General features: G+C 51.7%; 1 protein-coding gene across 2 annotated transcripts in view; it reads right to left on the reverse strand.

The window, feature by feature from the left end:
- ZNF532 (zinc finger protein 532) overlaps positions 1–7,836 on the reverse strand; it is a 105,219-nt gene extending 97,383 nt beyond the window's left edge. Inside the window, exons 1-3 of one of the 2 annotated variants that reach the window (XM_047696588.1) lie at positions 7,556–7,836; positions 5,873–5,954; positions 5,677–5,788 (exon numbers count right to left, since the gene is read on the reverse strand). The gene's annotated coding sequence lies outside the window, so the exon portion shown is untranslated. The remainder of the gene's footprint in view (positions 1–5,676; positions 5,789–5,872; positions 5,955–7,555) is intronic. The other variant, XM_047696589.1, reaches the window with a different exon arrangement.
- Between the last annotated feature and the right edge of the window lie 985 nt (positions 7,837–8,821).

The raw sequence follows: 8,821 nt of genomic DNA on the forward strand, positions 1-8,821 counted from the left end.
AGAACTTCCTGTCTGCAGAAGATGACTCAAAGAATTCTTTAACTGTGTTTATCTATTACTGAACTAAAGATTCTTCTCAGCACTACTTTCAATCTGAGTTCTTTTCAAAGAATATATAAAAACAAAAATGTCCCTGTTCCTTCTCCCTTCCAATTTGTATCCTCACCCTATGGTGCCCAGTAAAAATGTACTCTTCTCAACCTGCTTTCTTGCACCGTCTCTGACGCAGACTCTCCTCTCTCCATGCTGAGTGAAGTCAGGAAAACGGGGCTAATTACAAGGGAACCTCAACTGTGTCCCAAACTTCTCCATGACATGTTCTCACCTCAGCCATCGTCAACTGCCACCTCTAACGTGAACCTTATCAGTGCCTTTACTGTCTAGGGCCTACCTGTGCCCTCTCAGGCTCCTCCTCCACACCCCTAAACACCTTCCATGGTTTCCTCATGCTCTGCTCCCCAAAGCAGAACAGCCTGGTAGTGAGGAACAAGCCTCAAATTCTGCCTCTGGTATCACTTACAAGCCACCCTGGCCAGGGTCTTTGTTTCCCACCTGCATCACGGGAATAAAAGGACCCAGCTCCTCTCGCCGTTTCCGTAGGACGAGAGATAACAAGCAGAACGGCCTCCTGGATGGGCTGCGTGTCTGCAGATGTCAGCTACTAAGATTACTTTCTGCCTCTCCGGAAATGTCTTGCCCTCCCATTTTCCAAAGCATGCATGGTAAGTTCTTCAGCTGCTCCTTCTTTAAGGCTGTGACTATATAAACCGTTATCTTATGGAACCCCAAACTCAACTTTTTTTACATCTTTCTTCTATCATCTCTGTTCCATGCCCATTCCTCCAGCCCAAAGAGATCCTGGCAACAAAGGACACCTCCATGGGCGACCCAACCCAAACTTGACCTCACTGTATGCAGCCCCTTCACATCCACCCTCCAAATCTATTCTGCCTTCTGATCGCGGTCTCCCAGACAAAAACAACCAGCAGCAAGTAACCTCAAGGAGCAAACTTGGCGCTGTCCTCTGTTCCTCCCTCTCCCCCACCCCCTTCCCATGAGTACACACACCTCCCCCACCTACCACTCCATCCCACTGTGGGGATCGCCTGGGGTCAGGCCCTCCTCTTTTCCCGATTTGCTACGGTGGTCCCCTCCTGTGACCTCCTTGCCTCCAGCAGGAGAGCCTCCCTTCCCTCCTCAGACACTGCCCCAAGGCCGAAGGCTTTTGGCTTCTACCACCTCCACAAGAAAGTCCCCACTCGAATATTCTGTAGAGAATGACCTTCAGAAGTCTGGCCCTTGACAGCCTCCTGATGTCCTCTCCTCCTCTCCCACAGCCACCCGGCTCTCCCAGCCCCATGCACAACTCCAGGCTCGCTCAGTGTCTTTCCAAAGGACTCTGCACTCTTCCCCCGGTCTCTGCCCGCTGTTTCTACTCTCACCCGTCTCTCCCGGTTCGCTACAGAAGCCACCTCTTCGAGGGCTCCTCCCTCTGGACACTGGGCATTAGGTGGCCCATTCACATTCCTGTCATAGCACCAGTAGGCTACTTCCCACTCCAGTTTTCTCTCTGGATTCCTTTTCTCTTGGTACTCCCAGGGCCTAGCAAAATGTCTGGTGCTTTGTAAACATTCAGTAACTGTAAAATGGATGAAATAATCCCCCAATTAAGATCACGTCCCACTTCTCGGGCTCTTCTCTGTCTCCAGTACCCATAACCTTGGTCTGAAAAAATGTTTAAAGTTAAAAAGAAAAAAAAATTTTTTTTTTTTAATCTCCCCAAAGTCTCCCAACTTCACTGCCTGGATTTTGCTTAAATATTCTCATTTCCTTAAAAGGCATCAAACCTGAACAATACCTTCAGATATTAAAACCACACCCATATTCTGGCAGTCGAAAACTCAGGCAAATCATAATTAATAATACGTTGTTTACGCAAGTCCGATTTCAACAAAGAACTTCGGTACCACTTTCCAAAACTGTGATTCTGCTGTTGTCTGGCGTGGCCCTGAACCTGAAGACAAATGTCAAAATTAAACTGCCAAATGTTTCTGAAGAGACGAAAAATGGTTGCTGTAGGAAATAAAGGATATTTTACCACCGGCAGTTTTCTGTTTCCACTTTTGGCTAATTCCGATTAGTTCTGGGTTATAAAGCATGTCATCCCGTTAGTGAGTGGTCCTATTATCATAATCATCTCTCGAGCGTCTTCAGATAATGCTCCCTGCGACGTCTTACTTGGGAAGTCTTAACTGCCGCTGACAAGGCCAGCTCTCTCTCGTGAGCTGCGAGGAAGAGCTGAACGTGCTTTCGCTTGGACTTCTAATTCTTAGGCACTGACCATATGACCCAGCCACGCCACCTGCCCCCCATGTATTTAGGGAAGAGACGTAAAAACTTAGGTTCAGACAAGAGCCTGTATGCAAATGTTTACAGCCGCCTTACTCGCAAGCACCCGCCAAGCAGAAGCACCCCACACGTCCCGGGGAACGAAGAAACACACTGTGGTATGTCCATATCGCGGTCCACAGCTTGGCAACGGAAAAGCAGCCAGTATGGATACACACAGCGATGTGGATGAATGTCAAATGCACTCTGCTAAGGGAAAGAAGCCATTTGTATGGCATTCTGGAGAAGACCAAATATAGGGACAGAACAAACCGGTGGTTGCCAAGGGTTGGGGTGGGAAGAATCTGACCACCAACGTACAGCAGGAGGCAAGTTTCGGGGGTGACGGAACCACTCCCTGTGGACGGCACGGGTGGACACACAGCGCTGTACACTAGTCAAAACCCCTAAGACTCCACACCGTAGAGCAGATATCACTGTATGTAAATTTAAAAGTTAAAAAAGTTAATTATTTAACCATGACTTGGTTAAAGATCATCCCTCGAATGTAATTAACACACAGGTGTAGATTTCCTCAATGCTGACTGCGGATGTGGTTACTGTACTGATTCGGGTGAGATGTTAGGGGAATGAGGAGAGAGCAACCCCAAATCTTTTCCAGATACTTTCGGTTTCCCTTGCACTGGCAACCATCCCAGGGTCCCATATCAGGACAACCTCTGCTCCAGCTGTGAAGAGCTAGATGGGGAGTCCTACCAAGGAGATGAGGGAGCTTATTCAAACCCAAGAGAAGACAGACCCAAGAAAGCATTTCAAGGGAAGAAATAAAGAGGGACGGGAGACACAAATCTGAAAACTCTAACTCATCTGAGGCAAAGGTAGACACAGAAAATTCCACCTACATGGGCCCTGCCTCCCTCCTAAACCCTTCTTTTAAGGAGGAGTCGAGGTGGATGGGGGCAGGGAATCTCTTTGTGAGAAAAGAGGGGGAAAGAGAAAGCAACAAGCCTCCTCTCCTGAACCAGGATGCTCGGAGTCCTAAAAGCCCAGGATCTGATGTTTCTTAACATGCAAAAAAATAAATCCAAGGAAGCAAATGATGAAAACAAAGGTTCAACACCCTGTGACACTTTCTTTCCAGTGTACCCTCATCAGCCAAACCCACACATTCTTCTTCCAGAGGGGATGGCCGGCTTGTCACCTTCCTCAGAGCCTGCCGCAGGCGATCCCTGGCAGGCTCCAGGTGTGGCCTTCCACATGGCGACAGTGACAGCAAGGACACAGGCCCAGCCCCAAGTGTGAGTGCTACCCTGCTCTCTCCTGGCTCTTCCAGGAAAGAGAATAGTGTTGCTCACTCTCCACACTCACATTCACATTTCTAAGCCCAGAAAGCTCTCGGTTCCTGTCCTGGGAGACCTGGGCCTGCTACATTGTTAGACCTCAGCAGGAGATCGCCACCTGAGACAAACCTCAGTCCGCAGATGAGCTCTGATTGCTGCTCCGGAGAACCAGCTCTCCAAGCTTAAACAGCGCTTGCAGCTGGAAAGGCTGGCCTAAATGCAAAACAAATGCGATTTTCCAGGAGCCTTCTGCGGGGAGGAGGAGTAACAAAGCTAAAAACCACAGAGAGAGTCAACCAGAACATTCTGCGCCATGCAATTCCTTACAAAAAGGGCTCTTAAAACAGACTATCAAGAAACATTGATTGCAAGGGGTTAGCTGTCAAAGTTAAATAAAAACCACTGCCTTTCTAAAGACGGGAATAAAGGACTAAATTATAAAACAGCTTATTGTATTAAGCTAATTAAGGTTTATCATATTCGCCATCTGAGTTTTAGTTGGCACCAGAAAAGCAGGAGCAGCACATCGTGCAACGTGGATTGAGATCTGCTTTGCAAGCAGATTTCTACCACCCTCAGACAGTGAACCTCTGGCGGTCGAAAATGATGTAGAATTGAACACCCATTTCAGCACAGTGATTTGTAAAGAATTTTGTTCCATCGTGTAAGCTATTTACTGGTCTATCAGACGGAGATTACATTTATCTTTATTAAATACTGTGCAAAGTACTCTGAGCTAACCGTGCACTCGCTTCCCTTTTGCCAGCTTTATCACATACTGGGTGCTCTGCGATCACATGAAAAAAACCCTTAACAATAAAAACCCTAGCATACTTGACACCCTTCGCTGCAGATACTCTGCCCACCAACTGCCAGCACACAACTTAGCATATTCTAAGATCCTCGGCATTTCTGAAAAGGCTCGACTCTGCGCAAATCAAATCGAGGAGGAACAAAATGCCCTCTTCAAAGTAGGGGACAAATGTATTTTCCAATCCTGTCCTCTCTGAGCTCCTCCTGACTGTACTCCTACCAAACCAGGACCCAGAACGAGTTCTGTGTGTCGTGGAGATCATACTGGGTAGGATTCTGGAGCTGCTGGCTTCCAGTTTGGGGAAGCTGCAGCTCTTTTCACCAGGAACCCCAAGGCAAAATGCTTAGTGCTCCCCCGGTAAGCGCTCACTGCCTTTGTTCTTTACTTTGCCAGACTCATGCCTGCTTTCTTCTCCCTGCTCCTCGAAAACCTCTGGCTTTGGGGGTACATACAAACGCCAGCCTGAAGATGACTACGAGCTCTTTAAGGCATCAGACATTTTCCACCATCCACTGCTACGAAGCTTTGAGTTAACAGGCATCTTTTCACAGATGAAGCCAGACTAGCCAGTTTCCTCCTGGTACTGCATTAGCATTCCACATTAAAATGTATGCCACAAATAATCCGATGGCAAACTCACCGTCAACAGCCCCTAAAATCAATAAAAGCCATTCCACCACTTGACTCGGAGTTGAAAAACCTTTCAGGATAACACAGAGCTCAAGGTAAAAGGAAGGTGATGAATGAACAAAAGGCAAATCTACCTTCAGACTCCTCAAACAGGCTGCCTCGATTTGGCCAAGTCCTTCCTTTTTTTTTTTTTGGGTCACCATCGGGATAATGCTCCATGTGTGCTGCTTTAAGTCTCATGCAAACCAGTGCATTCTCCACAAGGCCCTGATGCCTACCGTTCTCTAAACTTGCCTCTTTCCAGGCCTGCCTCCTTCCCAAGGACTAGCCACATGCGAATTAAGGAAGTCATTCTGATTTAGTCTTGATAGCAATACCATCATAAAATCACCCTAATCCCATTCAACTTGGATAATATTAAGAGTATTCCCTCTCCACTCTGAACCCAAAATTATCTCCAGGGTACCAATCCACTGTCCATCTGCCTCTGCACGGACCTTCAAATAAAACACTTAAATTCATGCTCAAAATATCATATCTCACCTTGTGAACCTTGACCTTTTGGAAAGACTTTGGCTCAATGTTCAGTGACTGTCACACGGTTTTGCATTCTCTGCAAATATGAAAGGGTTAAAAGCAGCCCCAGTCAACAGGCCTACAAGGAAAAAAAAGACAGCATGTATGCCTTACAGCATCACTGGAACGCATTTATGCTCATTTCCTAGAACAATATTGTTACCTTTTGGCCTTCATAATAGTCAGAAGGATCCCCAACACCCTTTAGTAGCTTCTAAAAGGAAAAGCACAAAACAGAACATACCCTGCAAGAGAGAGAAAAAAAAAGCATGCAAAGTAGCATTCTCCAGCAACAAACAAAACTACCATTACAAACCCATCAGTTCATTTTGGTTTTTGTTTTGTTAAAAACACAGAGAAAGAGAGAGAGAGACTAAAGAAACCAAGTGTCCCCACCCTAGCAAGGCACATTTTTTCTTTAATAAGGGTCATAAATCTCAGCTCCTTGTCCATCCCTTAAGCAAAAGAAAAAGGCAGGAAAAGCCCAAGTAATCTCAGACCTTGCAAACCTGCACATTTTTTTCCCTCTTCTCTACACAGAATCTTTTAGGGCTCCATCAGTCACGTACCAGTGCTGTGTGGTGTCTAAGTGTGCATTCACATACTGTGTTGGGATGGTACCTTCCTGCAAGCTCCTCTGCTTTTGGCTGCCATGAAGGGAGGAAGCTGCTATCCCACTGTAGTAGCTCAGTGACTGCATTGTGTTCAGGAGCTGATCTGCCTCAAACCAGTTTCAGCCGGTTCTGGTCACCCTACATAAAAAAGCTATGGCAACCCTCGCTGAGTTGCCAACAAGTCCCTGAAAATCATCAGCACAGAGGGGATCTCGCTAGGGGTTGCTTTTCCCTTTTAGGTCTTCGTGAGGAGAGGAAGGTCATCGTGTGTCCCCCGCCCCCCCCCCCCCGCCCCAACACACACACACGCAAGCACACAGCCTTGGAAAGGCTCACCTCAAGCACCCCAGAGCCCCTCAGGGCCCATCCCCCCTGCCCCTCCACCCCAAAGCCCACCGCAGACACTGTTTCCCCCTCCTTCTCCTTCCCCCACTTACCTCCCACAACCTGGCTCACATCTTTGTGTACGTGTGTGTCAGTGTGTGTTCTCTGTGTTGGTGGCTGACAAAGAGCCCCCAAGAAAGCAATCTATGTGTGTCTGCTCACACTGGATGCGTCGGCTGCAGGAGCGGCCTCGGCCTCCTAGCAGAGTGGTGCTGGCTTGTTGACCAGGCTCCTCTCTGCCTGTCACCCCCACCCCACCCAGCCCCCTCCTCCCGTCCCTCTCCTCGCTCTCCCAGCCCTGTCACCACCACCAGCAGCCCCCCCAGTCTCCTCCTCCTCCGACCTTCTCTTCTTTCAAGCACCTGGGGGGAGAAGTCCAAATCCCTTCACCTCGGGGTAGGAAACTAGGGATGCCTGCGGTGGGGGTGGGGGGGCGAGCTGAGGGACAGGGAGAACGAGGGGCACAGAGGCCTTTAAAGAATCCTCGGTGCACCGCCGGCGCTGGAGGGGGTAGGAGCGAGCTCCAGCGCTCACGTGGCCCCCCTCTCTGAACCTGTGGGGCCTAGGAAACCCGCTCGTCCTCGGCCCCCCCGAGGAAGCCGGCGGGGCGCGAAGGCCAGCCGTCCCCAAGGCCAGGGTGGGACAGGCCGCTGCAGTCAGGCCAAGGGGCCTGAGCCTCACGCGCTCACCCCGGGCCGGCAGGGGTGGGCACGAGGGGCCGGCGCGCCCGCCTCTCCCCCGCAGCCCACCCGCGCCCCGTCCTGCGCTGCCCTCGCCCCTCGCTCGCCGGCGTTGCCCCCCACCCCACCCCGGCCCGGCCGCCCCCCGCCCCGCGGGCGCACACCCACCCCCTTCCCGGGGTTGGCCTTCGCAGCGGTCAAGCCCGGGCGTCTGGGCCGCAGCTCGGATGACCTTTGTTCAGCGCGGCGCCGCCGGCTGCTGCTGCTGTGGCTGCTGCTGCTGTCGTCGTAGCGGCGGCGGCGGCGGCTTCCATGTTACGGGCGTGTCATCTGCATTCCCGCTGCCGGGGTCTGTGTGTGCGTGTGCGGTGGAGCGGCCTCGCCGCCGCCTGCCGCCGCCGCCGCCTCCCGGGCTGCCGGCTCCCGCGCCCCCGGGCCGCCCCGCCGCCGCGGCCTCGCCGTGCGCCCGGCCCCGGGCCCCGCGCCTCCCCGGGCGGCGCGCTCTAGGCCGCGCGGCGGCGGCGGCGGGGCGGCCCGCCACGCCGGGGCCTACGGCTGGGGGTGCGGGCCCGGCGGCGGCGGCGGCCCGAGCGGCGAGCGAACAAAAGGGAGCGCGGCGGAGGGGGAGGGGGCGGCCGGTGGGGGAAGGGAGGATTCGGGGAGAAGGGAGGCGAGAGCGCGAAGCCCCGCGGCCGGCGGGCGCGGACGCCCGGCCGGCGCCGACTCCGCGGCTGCGAGAGGAGCCCCGCGGACCTGCCAAGTCTCGCCCATATGGGGCTGCTGGATCGCAGCTTCGCCCCGGAGAGCGGGCTGGTGGGGCTCAGGGGATGGAGGGAGGGCTTCTCTCTTTTTCAAACGACATTTCGGGCTCTCACCCAGTCCTTTCCGTGGCCCCAAGCCGCAACTTACTCGAGTGGAAGGAAGCAAGGCCTCGCCAAAGATGGTTGAAAAAGACCGTGAGCCTCTCCACCCAGGATCTTGAAGCCAAGGTGGTGTTTTGTTATCCTCGTAATGGTGGCAAATAAGTAAGAAGAGAGCACGCTATCTTCAGAGAAATTAAATCTGAAATTCTCCCTGGAGGGGGAAGAAGGGGCTCTCTTCTGTTTAGTTAGTGGTTTGGAGCCCTTTCGCCTTAAACTGAGCCACAAAAGAATGGAAGACACCCCCTGGGGTGGGGAGAAAGCCCTGGTGCAAAAGACACACGTTTTGCTTTCAGGGAAAAAGCCACTGGGGCCAGATTGAAACATGGCATGTTGAGTTCTTGTAGGATTTTCTTTTTTTTCTTTAATGGGGGAATGATACTGAGTAAACAAAATGTAATAGGTGGGTCTTTAAATTCAAGAAGGAAGATGGTGTACAAATAGAGCAAGCACGTATTGTACATACAGCAGGTGGTCCTAGCCTGCAGAACGCAGAAAGATACATGTATAAATC

Source organism: Lutra lutra, chromosome 12 (genome assembly GCF_902655055.1).
Source record: "Lutra lutra chromosome 12, mLutLut1.2, whole genome shotgun sequence".
NCBI classification, from domain to species: domain Eukaryota; kingdom Metazoa; phylum Chordata; class Mammalia; order Carnivora; family Mustelidae; genus Lutra; species Lutra lutra.